General features: G+C 46.9%; 1 protein-coding gene and 1 long non-coding RNA gene across 8 annotated transcripts in view; both read right to left on the bottom strand.

Moving 5' to 3' along the window:
* GALNT18 (polypeptide N-acetylgalactosaminyltransferase 18) overlaps nt 1–16,360 on the bottom strand; it is a 362,102-nt gene that overhangs the window by 29,532 nt on the left and 316,210 nt on the right. The window lies entirely within an intron of this gene.
* On the bottom strand, nt 10,310–13,653 carry LOC114672336 (uncharacterized). Its single transcript, XR_013404011.1, has 3 exons — nt 13,523–13,653; nt 12,671–12,733; nt 10,310–10,553 (listed from the first exon to the last, which is right to left on the bottom strand). It is a non-coding gene; the product is annotated as an uncharacterized LOC114672336 (long non-coding RNA).

The raw sequence follows: 16,360 nt of genomic DNA, 5'->3' as shown, positions 1-16,360 counted from the left end.
GAGGGCCTCCCAGGCAAATCTAGAACATTGGGCAAAATAGGGTTAGTTACATTACTTAATAATAGACACATTTGCAAGGCACAACTGGAGTACGAGTTCTCTTCCAAACAATGGGCATGTAAATTTGGACCAGCTGTTTTTCCTCCATTAAATGAGGCTTCCTTGGCAACTGTGCTGGCCTATCAAGTAGGTGTCCATGAAAAATGAGGTATCTTTGGGGCATTTAGCCTCTCCCCGCTGAGCCTCCAGCATGGGGCAGCAGTGATCATCTTTGGCTGAAACTGTCCTGGGCCTGGAGAGTGGTGAGGGGTGGAAAGGGAGAGTTATACTGGGACACTGTTTACAAGAGGTTCTAGAACCCATCATAAGGGAGAAAACAACTGAATTGGCCAGGCACTTACACTGGAAATGGATGAACCAGCATCCTTGTCATTTCTTTGGATATTTATCCGTATTCTGGATGGTTGCAGCCCAACAAGGAATTAAGAGCCCAGCTCTCTGAGGGGCTGGGGGACATAACAGGGGAGTGGTGTGACACTGTCTAGGGAGTTAAGAGTTGCACATAATAGGGTGATTGCAAACTTTTAAAATTGGGTGGTTGGCAAAGGTCATTGAAGGCACAGTCAAGCTATGGCCTGGATCTTGCAAGACGAGGAATATCTGAGAGCAAATGAAATCACAAGACTCACAAGGACAAACTCCTAAATGCAATCAAGCTAAGGCAGGGCTCTCCACCTTGGCTGCACAGCAGAATCACCTGGGGGGCTTTAAAACCTACAAACCAGAGTCTCAGGGGCTGGGGCCTGGGCACAGGGATTTATTCCAGGTGATTCTAATGTGTAACTAAGGTTAAAAACCACCTGGGTTAAGGAGAGTTTGGGAAGCCTAGGAGTGAAATGTTGGTGCAGCACACACCCTTCTGGATTCTAGCTTAAAAGCAATGCCCCTGCAGATAGGGCTCTAGCTTGCCCCCACAATGAGAAGGGGGAACTTATCCCTATCTGCAGGGCAAGGACAAGGTAGGCAGGGACCAGGGTATCCATAGGAGGGCAAGAAAAGACCCAGGAGGGAGAGGGCTACCCGTCCAGCTACAATGCTTCACCCCCTCATCTCTGTGCCCCTGTCTTGAGTCTGATCAATAGGTCTGCAGGTAAGAGTCATGGAAACAGGCAGGGTGCCAGACACAGAGGGCGGGAAGAAGGAAGGGAGCCTTGCTTTATTAAATTTCAATTTACAGAGTGCTGGCTGTGACATCCAGAATGTGTATTAGAAATGGGCTTTTTCCTCTTTTTCAAAGAACAAGCTGCAGGCCTCTCTGCAGACAGGCAGGCTGATTTAAGGGTTTGGTTATTGGTCATTAACCCCTTGACACAGAGGTTTGTTACAGTGCTGAGGGCCACAGTGTGCTGATGCTAAATCAGAAATGAAGGAGAGTCATTTCCAGAATGATCTTATGTTCATCAACCACAGCATGAGGTCCATGTGAGGAACGGGAAGCATTTATAAGCACCATTCTCCATTAGTGTGATGACATACATGTGTAAGGCTGGGTTTCTAGCTCAGGGCTTCCTCTGTGAACCCATTTCCCTGGTGGAGGGGGAACAGGTGAGGCTGAGCACAGGCACACGAATCCCTCAGCATTTTGGGGAGAGGTTTATTACTGGAATTCAGCCTATCAGTGAGGACTTGATCCCAATCAATTCAACAAACACCCTTTGTGCCTCTCAGGTGCTGGGGCTGGCCTGGGCATTGGGAAAGCAGAGAGGAGACGGGGAGCCCCTCCCTCAGGGAGTCTCAGCCTGGTGGAGAGACAGACAGTGCTGGAGGATGGGTAGAATATGTTCGTGGCCAGCTTACAACAGATGGGTGGGCAGCGTGCTGGGGTGCCCCAGAGCTGGAGTAACAGTCTCTACCTGGGGCTGTCAGTGAGTAATGAGTCTAAAGAGAACAGCCTAAAGAGAGAGTAGTTTGCCCAAATATTTGTCAAGGACAAGGGTCTTCTAGCAGAGGAAACAGGCAAACACAAGCCACAGAGGCTTGACAGTACAATGCCGTTTAAGGAATGATAGTGCCAATGGGATGAGGTGGGGAAGAGACTGGGTAGCACCCCGCTGGCCCCCAGGGAGCTGTGACTCAGATCCGTGAGTGCCCCCACTTGTTAGCACATCTGAGGGGCTCTAAGAGTCTTCTGACTCTAAAACATCCAAGGAGCCTGGAAGCAAGCTTGGCCTGGAGGTGCCTTGGTGTGGTTGAGTATAAGACAAAGAATGGGTGCCCCATTTTACTGGGATCACTGGTGAAGTCTGCCTTTTTCTGCAGCCTCCGGGTCTGTCTCTAGCGACCAGCACTTGCAAACTCTCCTGATCTAGGCCTTAGCCCCTCATCCAGATTCTTCTGCCACTGCTCCTCCCTTTCCTCCTCCTGCCCTCTGCCTGCATCCCCAAGACCAGCCTGGCTGCCTGGGACAGGCTCCTGCCTCAGTGGCTCTCTCCAGCAAAGTGCCTTGACACAGATGGGAGCTGCAAACAAAAGCCACGTCAAGCAGAAACACACTGCCACGGGACAGATCACAGAGGAGGCCCAATCAATAACAATGGCCAGGGTGGTAGGCCGGGCCCCCGTCGTTGAAGAATTGGACTTGGCTCAGGGAAAGGATATGCGCAGGATGCGTGCTGCTGTCAGAACAAAACCAGACAGTAAAGAGCCGCAAAGGGCGTGGAGAGCGACATTGCACTCGGATATCTCCGGTGCTCTGGAGATGCAGTCATTGCACTCAGTCTTAAAAGGCAGAGAGACTGACAGCCCTCAGTGGCTGTCCTTCAAAACATACTTGGCCCGTCAGCAACCCTTGAGAAGACCATCATCAGATGTGGAACATAGCAAGGGTGTGGTGGCAATCCCCCTCAGGGCTCAGCCTCTCCTGGATATAGGACAAAGCTAGAGTGACTCCTGGAAAACCCATCCCATTCACTTTGACAGCATAACCTGGTGTCAGCCCTGTTTGTGGCTGTAGCGGATACTGTTAGTGCCTCACCCATGCATCTGGGCACTCCCCAGCCCTGGCTGTGTGAACAACCTCCTCTGTCGGCCCCTGCTGCCCTCTGCCTGGGGGCCTTTTCTTGCTGCAGGAGCTTGCCTTTCCTGTACCTAGCTCCAGAAGCAGCCCCCAACCAATGATGGATGGAAGCTGGTGGACAAATAACCCATCCTTCTTCCTTCTTGGGATAATTTGGAGACATGTTCCCTACAGGCCTCCAGAAATCCCCAGCAGCACTGGCACCAGCGGCCCACATTGCTAACCTGTGCATTCACATGCCATTGATTGGCCTTTCTTTCTCCCTTGGCTCATGTTTCTACTGCCTTACTAGTGCTTCTAGAACTGCCTTCCAGATACATTACTTGTCACAAACCCTTGTCTCAGGATCTGCTTCTAGAGAAACCTGACTCAAGACAATGCTGGCCCGTGGCTAGCTCCACCTGTGGCCATTATGCCCAAGTCCTCAGCACTGACACTAGATAGAGGCTGAGCCCAAGCCTGTCACTGGACTTGGGCCCTAGCGCAACCTCAGTCAGCAGTGGGGCTCATACACACTAGACTTGGTGCTCCTGAGCCTTTTGGGGACTCCACATCTGACAGGCCACCTTTCAGTGCAGCAGCCATGATGACACCTAAGGTCCCTGCAAGGCAGACCTGGGGCTCTGAGGAACAGCTGCACCCTTCTGACCTGGGACTGTTCATGGAACACCATCACACAAACTTATCTTGCCAATCCTTCTCTGTAGGTGATGAGGTCATCCGGAGATAGGGGACACCTTTGGTAAAAAGTACATTTCATCCTCGCTTTGACCCTCAGGAAGTAGCTGCCTCTAGTAATTTAGCACACACTCCTTGTCAGCCTGGCTGACAGTGACCCATTTCCTCTGAAGATGGCTCTGCCTAGGGCTTGGCCCAAATGGTCTATGCTCTGGGACTCTGCCACCCTGCCCATCAGTGAGAATGGAGCTGTTACAAAGAGCCAAGAAGACTTCCCCCAGGAATTTAAAACCTGAAAGAGAAAGACACAGAAAAGTAGCCCTGAAGCTAAGACACATGTAGGGCAACTCTCTAGGGAAGAGCCATGAATTTTGCTGCTGAGGCCCCTGGAGCTGTCCTAGTTCCTGCCTTTCCCCTCGACCTTTCCTCTGAGTCTAAAAAGGAATCGCCCCAGGTTTTCTCTAAAACATTCACCCTTTGTCTTTACCTTAAGCTACCCAAATTTGTTTTATTTGTTGTTGATAATGACCGCCCCGCAAATTAACAAATACAGTTAGCTTGTTCATTAGTAAGTTCTCTATGTTCAAGAAATCTCCAACACCTGATATCTGACTACTGGGCTCTATTTTGGAAGGTATTGTTCAAAACACTTCATAGCTGTGTCTGCTTGTCTGCTATAAGCTGTGCCTACTCACTCACTCACAAACAGCAAAGAGGGTGCATATCGTATGCACCGAGGAATACTTCCCCTGACACTCTTTTCACAAACAACAGTCTGCCCACTCTGCATCAGCTTGTGACAGTCAATTCATACTTCTTAACTGCTCTAACAGATTGAATTGTTGTTCAAAATAGTCTCTGCCCTCTCCTATGATGCTTCTTCCTGTATTCCCCTCCCTACTGAGCTATTGTACATCCCCATGTCATTAATGTCAGATACGGCCACATGACTAGCTGGAACATGAGTGTGAGTGACAGATGTCATTCCCAATCAGAAGCTTCAAGACCAATATGTGATATATCGACTGTCTTTTTGTTCTCTGCCACTGGACCTGCAGCATCCTAGAAAGGAGCTGCCCCTTTGGCCCTAGAAAAAGTTGAGATGACAGAGCTGAAGTTGAATGATGACGACCATGTAGCATGAGTAAGAAATAAACAAATCTTGTAATCCACTGAGATGTGGGGACATCAGCTTAAGATGACTGATTAAAAAACCGACACTAGAGGAGGGGTACTGCCAAACCTTAAAGTATGGGCACTGACTTTAAGGCCAGAGGTAGGTGATGAGTAAACCACCACTGGAGGCTGGAAAGATGGTGACCTCATCTATGCAACCATGAGACGGTTGGTGAAATCGCTTGGTAAGATATAAATATCTTAGTTGGCCTGCAATATATTGGTAGACTGATAATACGGCAAGTGAGCCCGTGCTTAGATGCAGAGTGTGCCTTTTTAGTATCAGTTGCTTTTGACAAGATTCTGCAAAAGAGAGGTAAGGTCAGGAAAGAAACAGACGTGCAGTAGGGCCCAGTAAGCCACTGAGATTTTGAGGTCATATATTACTGGAGCATAAGACAGATTGAACTGACGGACAGCTCCCTCCCCCAATAATCACACCAAAATAGAACTTCTAAATGTGATGCATGCTCTTAAGGAAAAGTACAAGAAACTTTGAACACAGATACCAATGAGACTTGATCCAATGTGGGACTCCGGAGGAGAGGGTTGATTCAAGAAAGACTGACTCTGGATCCAAACTGCCTCGACTCAAGTCCCTGCCCCCACTACCCTTGAGCTGTGTGACTAGAGACAGTTTACACAGCCATTCATCCCCTCAATTTACTTATCAGTGGAAACAGGCTAAGAATACTGCCAGCCTCTGAGGATGTTGGCAGAATTACATGGAAGGATTTGTGCTCAGTGTTAGCTGTCAGGGATGCTACCATAACAGCAGTCACCCCCGTTAGATTCCAAGTTCCCTGAGGGCAGACACCATGTTTGTCTTGCTCACCCTTCTGTCTCTATTAATGAACCTCCTGTTTGTTACATGATATACACTCAAAACATATTAGTTGAATCAATGTGTTAATAGATTATTCCAGGGGCATATGGAATCCAGAAATTCATGCAGGTGCACTCCCTGGTGCCTGCCTCATATCCCTTACTCCAAAACTCCTCTAAGCTGCTCTCTGGCCAGTTTTGGGCCTTGGACATCACTCTCCATATAGCCCAGAGGATTAATGACTTGGATAGAATGGGGTCTCTCCCTAGGACATAGTCTATGCCATGTCTAGACCTTACCTGGTTCTCCTGAGAAATGAGGAGGCTCAATACCTTTTTGGCATACAATAGTTATTTTGCACAGCATTAAGGAGAGCTTAGAATATTCCCAGTGAGAGTGGTGGAATGTGTGTGTGTGTGTGTATGTATGTATGTGTGTATCTCTGTGTGTGTGTGCGTGCACATGCGTGAGTATGCACAGATGACATACGGTCAATGTGGGATCTGGACTCAATAGCAATCTTGGTGATCAGAAGGATGTAGGAAAGAACATAGCAATAAAATATGCAGGTTAAGATCCAGTAGGGAGATGTTAACCCAGAAAAAAAAATGGCATTCATGTGGCTAAAATAATGGTGGCTGATTTTAATCTGCAGATATAAATCTCTCGATTTCACTTGATCCAACACCATCTCCATCTCCATTTTCCTTGTCCCTGGGGAAAATATGACCTGCTTTCCTCCAGCTCATGTCTTTATTGGATGTTACAGACCTCAGATAGCAATGCCAGATGGATTGTGCTGACAGAGAAAGTATTACAAAACTAAGGCCATTCATATTAGGGATCCCTTTTCTTGCCATATCACAAGATGGGCACTCAATATTTCTGAATGAGTGAACAAATGAATAAAATAATACAAAGTGAACATGATGAGGCATTGTGATGTGTTATACAAATGGCCACAGATTTTTCCCATCCTTGCATACAAACTACTTTGCAATGTGACTGCGCAGCTCTTCCTTCACTTCATTTCTCCCTTTATTGAGTCTGGGCTGTGCTGTGTCTTACTTTGGGCCAATGAAATGTGCATCACCGATGTAATACAAGCATAGACCTGATGAGCAATCATGCATGGTGAGGCTTGAGAACTCAAGCCTTCTCTTGCTGCCCTGTGCCTACCACCATGTATAGAAGCCTGGCCTAGTCTGTGAGATAACACACACATAGCCCAGAAGCCCCTCACTCCAGCTGACTGTCAGCCGGTCTCCAGAAACAGAGTCAACTAGCTGACCAGCAGTTGACCACAGATGCCTGAGCCAACTCAGCTGAGACCAGCAGGAGATAGGGCCAGTCTAGCCTAGCCCAAATTGCCTGCTCTCAGAAAAAAAATAGATGTGTCTCAATCTACTAAATTTTGGGGGTAGTTTGTTATATGGTAAAGTGTTCTGATACAGGTACCTCATTTTTACAGGTGTTTGTAAAGTATATGGCATACAAGGTAGGTGTTCAGCAAATTGCATTCCTTTTTATCCCCTCCTGATGGACAAAAATTATTATAATGATAATATTTCCAATTTAATGAGTTCACACTATATGTCAGGAATGCTAAATGCTTTATACATACTTATTTAAATCTTCAAAATAACCCTGGGGAAGAGATGAGGGCATGTCCACTTTTAGATGAGAAAAAAGAATGAAACAGAGGTAAATTATTGGATAGCAACAATTTGCTATCAAACAGGAAAACTGGCAGAGCTGGGATCCGAATTCAAGTCATCTGGCCCTAAAGCCCACCTCAACCACCACAATGCCCTGCTTCTTCAAGAGGAAAGAAGGAAAGGTTCTGATGCTACCCCTTTCCACATGTGGCCCCCACTTTTGAACTGTTCTCTGCTTTTGCTGGTGCACATCCCACTCTTTCTTCCTTTAAGGTCCCGAAGCAGTTCTTTAGGAAGGCATCCTTGACCTCCCAAGGTCACTACTACCCAGCCCTCTTTTCTTCATGGCAGCTGGGATGCTGATCACTTCCTTTGGCACAGTGGAAACTCCATATAGCCCTGATGGTCCTGGACAGAATGTAGCATGAAATACAGGAGCAATGTGATGGGAACAAAATTCAGTTGCCATGAGGACAGACAGAGTTTTGGAAGCGGGCGCTTTGTCCTGAGCACAAAAGCTGGGGGCCAAGGGTGACAACAGTGGCTGCATTACAAGGAGATGTGGTTTCTCTCAATCTGATTCTGATACCCACTTTCTCTACTACTCCCAGTTCATATGGAACTTCCTTGTGGCTTTACCTTAGCCACAAGAGTTACCTTAGAGGAAACTCCAGTGGAAGATGGATCATGAAGACTCCCTGGCAGAAAAATCTTCAATGATTCTATCTCCATATACCACTCTACTCACCATTTCCTGGCCTGGCAGGAAGATCCTCGTCATGTAGTTTGATGGTGGAAATCACATAGCACAGATTTCCTGGATGACACCAGTCTCAGATATTCATTTCATTGTCTATTTTCATGAAGATATGTTACTTTCAATAAAGGCAGTTCACTAAATGTGTCCCTACATGAGTTTTAATTTTTGTTGTCTTTGTGGGGGTTTCTTATCCTCACTCCACCCCTGATATGCTCTGTGCTTCTTCCCCAGTTGACCTTCCCCCCTTCCTTGCCCTCCCTCCTAATCCTTTTCTTGAGCCTTCTGAAGCCTCTTATCAAACCCACAGTATCATTCCAGGATGGCCCTTTCCAACAAAACAAACCTTTCCTTTCCCACCAAAAAAGGCTCTTCCTGGAGGATGCTATTATTCGTGTGTTTTTGAATGTGCTGAGTCTCTAATCGGGACTCAAGGTGGAGCTGACATTCTCCTCTCCCCTGGTGCCTCTTCTACACGTACACTCTTCCATCCTAGTATAAAAAACACCTCCTCCGTAAGAATCAGACATCACACACCATTGCCCTCTGTCCATGTTGTTGTTCTCACTTAAGTGCCAGGCAGTCAGCTATGTCCATCAGGGTCTTTGGCACTAGGCTCACAGCTTCCTCTACATCACACTGGGCAGCATTCACATTGCACTGTGGCCTCAATTCTGGGGTGGTGTGCTGTGTTCCACTTTAGCCCACCCACACCTAGACCCCAGCTCTTAGTGCCCCAAACTACTTTACCTGTGAAGTCTAATCCTCCATTGCCCTACTTCTGCCCAATCACCTTGCTGTGATTTGACTGTGCCCCACAAAGTTCACATGTTGAAAACTTGATCCTCAATGTGGTGGTGTTGGGAGGTGGGGCCTAATGGAAGGTGTTTGGGTCATTGGGGCACTGCCTTTATGAATAGATTAATGTCATTATCGAGGGAGTGGGTTCCTTATAAAAGGACAAGTTTAGTCCCCTCTTGAGCCCTTCTTTCCACTCTTCCACCATGGGATGACACAGCAAGAAGGCCCTCACCAGATGCTGGCCCCTTGATATTGGCCTTCCCAGCTTCCATAGCTATGAGCTGATACATTTCTGTTCATTATTAATTTCTTAGCCTCAGGTGATAGCAACACAAAATGACACACCTATTAATCTTGATTACCGACTCTCTTACTTCCCAATGCCTGCTCATCAACCTAATTGAGGCCTTTGAAATAATAATTTTCTTTCTTTCCTTCTATACTTACCACTCTTTCCTGACCTCTCCCTAGAAAGGCTGCACCCAATTTTCAATAATGACACTCTTGCTAGCAGTTTCAGTTTTTAAATTCCTTACTTTTTCTGCCTTTTACACCCTGTAAACTCTACCTCTATAGCCTCGTTCACCTTCTCCACACCTGTTCCCTGGATGCTAGCACTACCAGAGAAAATTCACGGAACTGAGTAAATTAAATCCACCACAAACTCATGATCTTTAACCTCAACCAGGTACTTCAACACAACGTAGTATTACTTCTTTGGGTACCTGCTTAGCAGCTGAGCCACTTCCACTCTGCAGGGTTTCTAAACCTTCTCCATTCTCTCACATACCCAGATCCCCTTATGCTGCAAACTATCCCCTTCAGTTGCAAGACAGCCTGCAAACTTGTTCCTCCTGGACCTCAGCAGAAGTTCATTTCCTGTCGTCCAGGACCACCCCACCTCTTCTCGCCCTGTCCCCACCCCCATGGATATTGCTTTGTTAATTGTCCCCCTAAATATATCAGATCTCTCTCTCTACTTGTTTCTTCCCTTCAGTTGCAAAATATGTTCCCTTATTGCTTTCTTTAAAAAGCAAATCCAAATGCACACCTCCTTTCAACCCCACATCCCTTCTGATGGCCAGGACCCCCATCCCTTCACAGCAAATTCTAAGCAAAAGAAGTCTATACTCGCTGGCTCCACTTCCTCATTCGCTTCCTCAGATAGAAGTTTTCTCACTGCCATGTCCTCCCAGACATTCCACAACCAAGGCACTCATTATGAGGGATGAAATGCTCTCTTGGACTCAACTGTCCTCAGGTCCCAAGGATAGGGTGAACCTTGCCACCCTAGAAGACCCCAGAGGGGGCAAGAAGATGAACACTGGCTCATTCCATTTTGTAATCACCACTTAAAAAGCTTTAATTTTCCATTAATCTAGTTATTCCTTTGTTCAACACATATTTGTTAAACACCTGGAATGCCCCAGGAAAATATGATTAGGTGACTTCTGAACAACCCAGCATATTCCAAGGATGCTAAAAATGCTGCTTGGTGGCAGAAGAGACACTGATAGAAGGAGATGCAAATCTATTCTGTAGCCCAGTTGTACAAGAAGCAAGACCAGCAAGTCCTTTTTCCTGCAGAAAAAAAATGTTACAAAATTTCTCTTTTAAAATGTGTCCTTCACTCAAGCCAACCTCCACTCCCACACGTGTGTCTGCATTTAATAGTGCATTTTTGAGCAAGAAAAAAAAAAACAACTAAAGCTGTTCTGGTGATTGATTTAGAGGACCCAGCTCTGCTTAAATTCCCAGTATATTAAGACAGTGCTAACCTCAAGGACTCCACCAAAGCTCTACCCTGGCAGGGCTAATGCAGAGCAACAAACCGATTTCAGAAAAAGCATCTGGGACAAAGGCAATGTGGTGACAATTGGGTTACTTGGGAAAATCAAATATAAGAATCCATTTATGCCTGTGATATATTCTGAACACATCTCCTTAGGAACTGTCTTGAAATAGACAAGCATATCCTTAAGCTGCCCTGATATAAACATTATTCAGATACCCACACTCAATGCCGCCAGCCATTCCCAAATCCCAGAGCTTCTTTATTTACTCTCCTTTCTCAGATTCTCAGCCAGGGGTGGGTACCACTTCCTCCAGGGGCCTTTTGGAGGTGTATGGGGATGTTTTAGTCTCATATGGACACTGCTGGTGTCAGGGTCCAAGAATGGTAAGCATCCTACATTGAATAGGACAGTCCCACGCAGTAAAGAACTGCCTCACCCGAAAAGTTGGTGACACCCTACTAAGAAATGGGACAAAAGAGCAGCAACTCAAGTACCCAACTTCTTGAAGGCCTACACTTGGTGCAAGGGACATCACAGGAAAGCCTCCCCACTTCCTGCTTCAAATGAAAGAGGAAGTGCCTTCAGGGAGGGCATGGTACCCAAGCCATTAGGGTGATGGAACTCTTGCAACTTATACTCTGTCACTGGCTTGCTGTTCATATCCTGGACCCTCCTGGGTGTGGTTCTGCAAGACCGTCTTGAATGGGGGAATGAATTATAGAAAGCTGAAAGGGGAAGTGTTAGTGAAAGCAGCCCTGCCAATCCTTGGGGTCTGAGGAGTTTACATGTTTCCTGCCTGGGGGTTGAGTCAAATGGAAAGGCAGGTCAGCATCATGTGCTAGCATGACTTGGTGGCAGGAGAGACACTAACAGAAGGAGGTGTCCCCTGCTCTTTCCCAACCTGTGCCCATAGCAACTGGTCCATCATCAAGAAAGATAACCAGGAGCTGGCTTCTATCCCGGTAGGGGAGGGCACATCTCTCAAGCTCCCATCCCAGGTCTCCATACAAAGATACTGAATGTGATAAACAGATACAGATTCTGCCAGCTCTTATCTTGACTAATAATAACTAATACTAATACTAGAATAACAGCGATTACCTGGTTGATTGAGGGTTTCATGTGTGCCAGCCTTGGTGCCAAGCATCCTATTTTCTGCTGATCCTGAACAATGTAGGGGTTGGGGTGCTGACTCCCCATGCCATTGGAAATCCACGTATAACTTTTGACTCCCCCGAAACAACTGCTAACAGCCTACTGTTGACCAGAAGCCTTACTGATAACATAAACAGTTAACACATATTTTGTGTTTTATGTGTATTATATACCAAATTCTTACAATAAAGTAAGCTAAAGAAAAGAAAATAGAAATAAGAAATTTCAAAATGAGAAAATACAGTTACTATTTCCTAAGCAGAAATGAACCATCATAAAGTTCTTCACTCTCCAAAGAATGGTGGGTGGAGGGCATCTTCGTGCTCAGCAGGCAGAGGAGGAGGAAGAGGAGGGGCTGTCTTGCTGTGGCAGAGGCAGAAGAAAATTTGTATCTAAGTGGATCCACGTAGTTCCAACCCATGTTGTTCAAGGGTCAATTGTATCCCTCCCCTTAATCTTCACGAAGCCTCTACAAGGTAGATGGCTTTAACCCCATTTTACAGATGAAGAAACAGGCTGGAGATTAAGGCTGGGAATTTTCAAGGGCTGTGTGTCTGTGCAGGCTGCTAGGAGAGCTCTGTGTGGAAGACTGGCTAAGCCTTCATTTACATAAAAAAATCAACAACTTTCTTAACATTCATTTAGGAAACAGAGGTGCATTGAGTGGCTTCCCTGTGCCAGGTGGTGCACTAGGAACAAGGGGCCACCTGGAGAATAAAACAAAGGCCTCACCCTGGAGGAACTCACCATCTAGTGGTGGAGAAAGACCATCAGGTGTAACAATTCACAAATAATCACCAAATCCAAGAGCTGTAAAAAAATCAGACAAGGTACAGAGATCTAAGAATAACAAGTAAGGGCACCTTAGATGGGATAATCAGGAAACACTGCCCTAAAGAAGTAGGCTTTGGGCTGAGGCTTGAGGGATGAGAAAGGGAAGAAGGGAAGTGGGGGGTTTTGGCTCTAATGCTCAGGCCCTGGAATGCTGAGATTAGGTATCTCCCAGTGGGGAGATGGGTACCTCAATTCCTCAGAGAAAGTGGAGAACCTTAAAGGCAGGAGGCGTGTGTAGACAGCCCTCACAAGCCAGGAGGGAGCTTATGAGCCTGTAGCCTGCAGCCTGTGACCAAGCCCAGGGTGGATGGGGAAGGGTAGCACTGATTGAGTGATGTTTTCAAATCTCCTCCAACCAAATCTTAGAAACCTGCTGTCAGTACTGTCAGGGAGAAAACTGCAAATTAGATTCAGTTTTCCTTGAGATCCTAAGGAGAAGAGTATGCCTGGGTAGTTGACTAACCAGGAAGTCCATCCCATATTCTCACTGCAACCTTCACTCATTAGCAAGTGTGCACTGCACATTGCCTGTGTGCCCAGCTGGCATCACACCACCCTGTGATGGCTTAATGTCCTGTGTCTGTCTAGAGAACTTCCTGAGAGCGGGAGCCACGTGTTAACTAAACCAGGGAGACAGTATTGAGTCATGGCTCTGAGCATGGGGTCTGAAGTTAGGCAACCTGGGTTCCAAACCAGGTTCTACCACTCAGTAATTGTGTAACCTTGAGCAAGTTACATACCTGCCTTAAGCCCCAGTTTTCTCACCTGTAAAGACTGGATAATAGCAGTGCCTACTTCAAAGGGCCTTTGAGAGTATTAACCGAGCTTACATTCACAAAGCACCTAGAAACAGTAAGCAACAAATGCAAGCTACCTTTAATAATCATGAATGTTTGTTGAGAGATTTCTCCAGTTTGAACAAGAGACCAATATCACTGAGCCCAGTTCTGTGCCTGATTTGGTGCTAGGCACATGCAGGTTTGTTACTTTATTTAACAGCACCCGCCCCCATTTTACTGATCAGGAAGGCTCAAAGAGGTAACGTGACTTGTCAGAGAGCACAGAGCCAAGGCGGGATCTAAAATCAGCTCCTCTGTCACTGGGCTTGGTGACCTGTCCCCAAGGCCAGAGAGGCCTGGGAAGCAAGACTCTCCAAAGAATGGTGGGTGGAGGGCAAGAGACTCAGTCCATCTCTCGTTAGTGAGTCTGAACATGGGCCCACTGTGGAGCTGCTAATGACTGCTTCTTCCCAGTCTGCAGGAGCTTAATAAAAGTCATGCAAAACTCACTGTTTACAACTCTAATTGCGGAGTTTGGACATGAAGTGAAAAACATATCGTGTGGAATGAATAACAAATCAAGCAGCTCCTTTTTTTAGCATGGAAGCTGCAGGAGCAGCCCAGAGTTCACCATCACTTGGTGCAGAGAAGGTTAGCACTGCGGCACTAACATCTGTGTGCCTATAACATCCGTGGGCTCCCTCCCTGTCTGCCTGCACCCCACACTGAGCTGATGTGTCCAGGCAGGAGATGGCTGGTCTGCCTCTCTTTTGCAACTCCGAAAAGAGAAATGGAAATAAGGTTCTTTCTAAACACAGGGTGGGAAGCCGGCTGGGTGCTCACCTCACCCAGAGAATGGGCACCAGCTCTGGGTGGCCTGAGAATCAGGGATAACTGCAGGCAGGTTCCAGTAGGCAGCTGTGAAAGTCCTTTGGGCCATGCCCTGTGGAGGCCGTGGAATCTAAGGAGGCAGTGCTGCTGGAGAAAGCAGGGCTGCTGGATGCTAGCCCTCCTCTTCCCAGCCTTCACCATGGGAGCAGTTGCTTCTGGCTGTGACACAGTAAAACCTATAATCATGTTCTAGGACTTATGGCTTACACACTCAACTATTGGTGGTGGGACCTAGGGACATCTTTACATGTTTGAGCCAAATGAGGATAAGCTGTCAGGTGGTTTTGAGATTACATCAACTGACATACTGAAAGTGTCCAGCAGAGACGGACACATACTAATTATGTGTGTGTATGTGTGTGTGTGTGTGTGTGTGTGTGTACATACAGAAGTAAATGCATAAACACATATATAAATATTATATATTAAGACATAAAAATAATATAACCCACAGTTATATGGTATTTCCTATGAACTAAACTTCAAGTTATAGATACTTGAGGTAAAGAGAAATTACATATTCTGTCCCAGGTCACAAGCCAACCAGTGGCAGAGCTGAGATTCACAGCCTGGTTAACCTAGCAAGGTCCGTTCACGTCCTTTCAGTGGGATCATCAGGAAGGAGTGAGACTACAGACTGGATTATTGAAACTCACTCCGTCATCACTTACCCATGAGCAGACAGTCGGAAGAGCACGTTCCTGAGCTCCGGAACACAGGCAAGGATACGTTAGGCATGGGGTCTTCATGGATTCTCAAAGGGCTGCTGGAATGAAGGGAGCCACCCCAGCCCAGGGACACTGGAGTGGGGATAACCGCAGGTGTTCAGCCCAACTCTTAGCCTCCAATGTCCCCTTTCTTCACCCGTGGAGTGTTTGCTCTTGGGTGAGGCATAGTAACACCTACCATCACCATCACATGCGGGGCACTGGGCCAGGCACCATGGCATACAGGCCATCACATCCCTCACAATACTTCAGTGATGTGCAAGTTACATCCCAGTTTTACAGATTATGAACCTAACTGAGGTTAGAAAGATCAGATCACTTGCCCCTGTCACACATGTGGTACGGGCAGAACGGGGCCTGGACCCCAACCCTTATCTGATCTCTTGTCTGCACCCTTTCTACCACATTGCACATCCACCAATGCCCTGGGTCCTCTGGAGCAAAGAACACCCCCTCAAACAACCACCCTGCACCGAGAAACGGAACGTGCGGCAAGCAGAAGCTGAGAGCCTCACAGGGCCAGTCCCCACATCACCCTGTACTGATGTGAACGGTGGTCCCTGGAACCAGGCGAGGTGACAGCTCAGAGGACAATAAGTACAGAGACCCAATTAACCCTATCTGGATTAGCCCCTAAATAATGCAAAGCTGGAGGTGACCAGGCAAAGCTGCAGGAGTGTGTGAGGCTCCCCCGAACACTACCCTGTCAGGGCTCCCAATACCATTCACCAGCAGGCGCCTGAGCAATGGAACCACACGCCACAGAGTCACGGAGGGCACAACTTCATAATGGTAAAGCCAAGAAATAAACTCAGGGCTTTTTCCAAACTGCACAGCCACCCAGTGCCTGGTATTCTTATTTATTTACAGACAAAAATCATAGAAAACTGGAGAAATTTGCCAAAGGCCACAGAGTAGTGGCTAGACATTTAAATTCTTGGCTCACAAAGGAAAACTTTTGCAATTGTCTCTGAGATGTGACGTGAAAGGTCTGGGGGTGCAAGCACAATCCATGAGAGGTCTTTAATGCCCCTGCAGACACTGGGGCCAATACCACGCAGGGGAGAGGTGATGGCTTCATGGAATTCATCTCCAGCTTAAAATAGAGTACTTCTTTCATCTCAACTCTAATCTTTAAACCTTGAGTCAAAGCACTTCCTGAAGCATAAACGTGGCAGCTTTAGTATTTCAAAAACATCAGAAGG

The sequence above is a fragment of the Macaca mulatta genome, chromosome 14 (genome assembly GCF_049350105.2).
Source record: "Macaca mulatta isolate MMU2019108-1 chromosome 14, T2T-MMU8v2.0, whole genome shotgun sequence".
Lineage (NCBI taxonomy): Eukaryota > Metazoa > Chordata > Mammalia > Primates > Cercopithecidae > Macaca > Macaca mulatta.
This window is presented reverse-complemented; position numbering and strand designations above follow the sequence as displayed.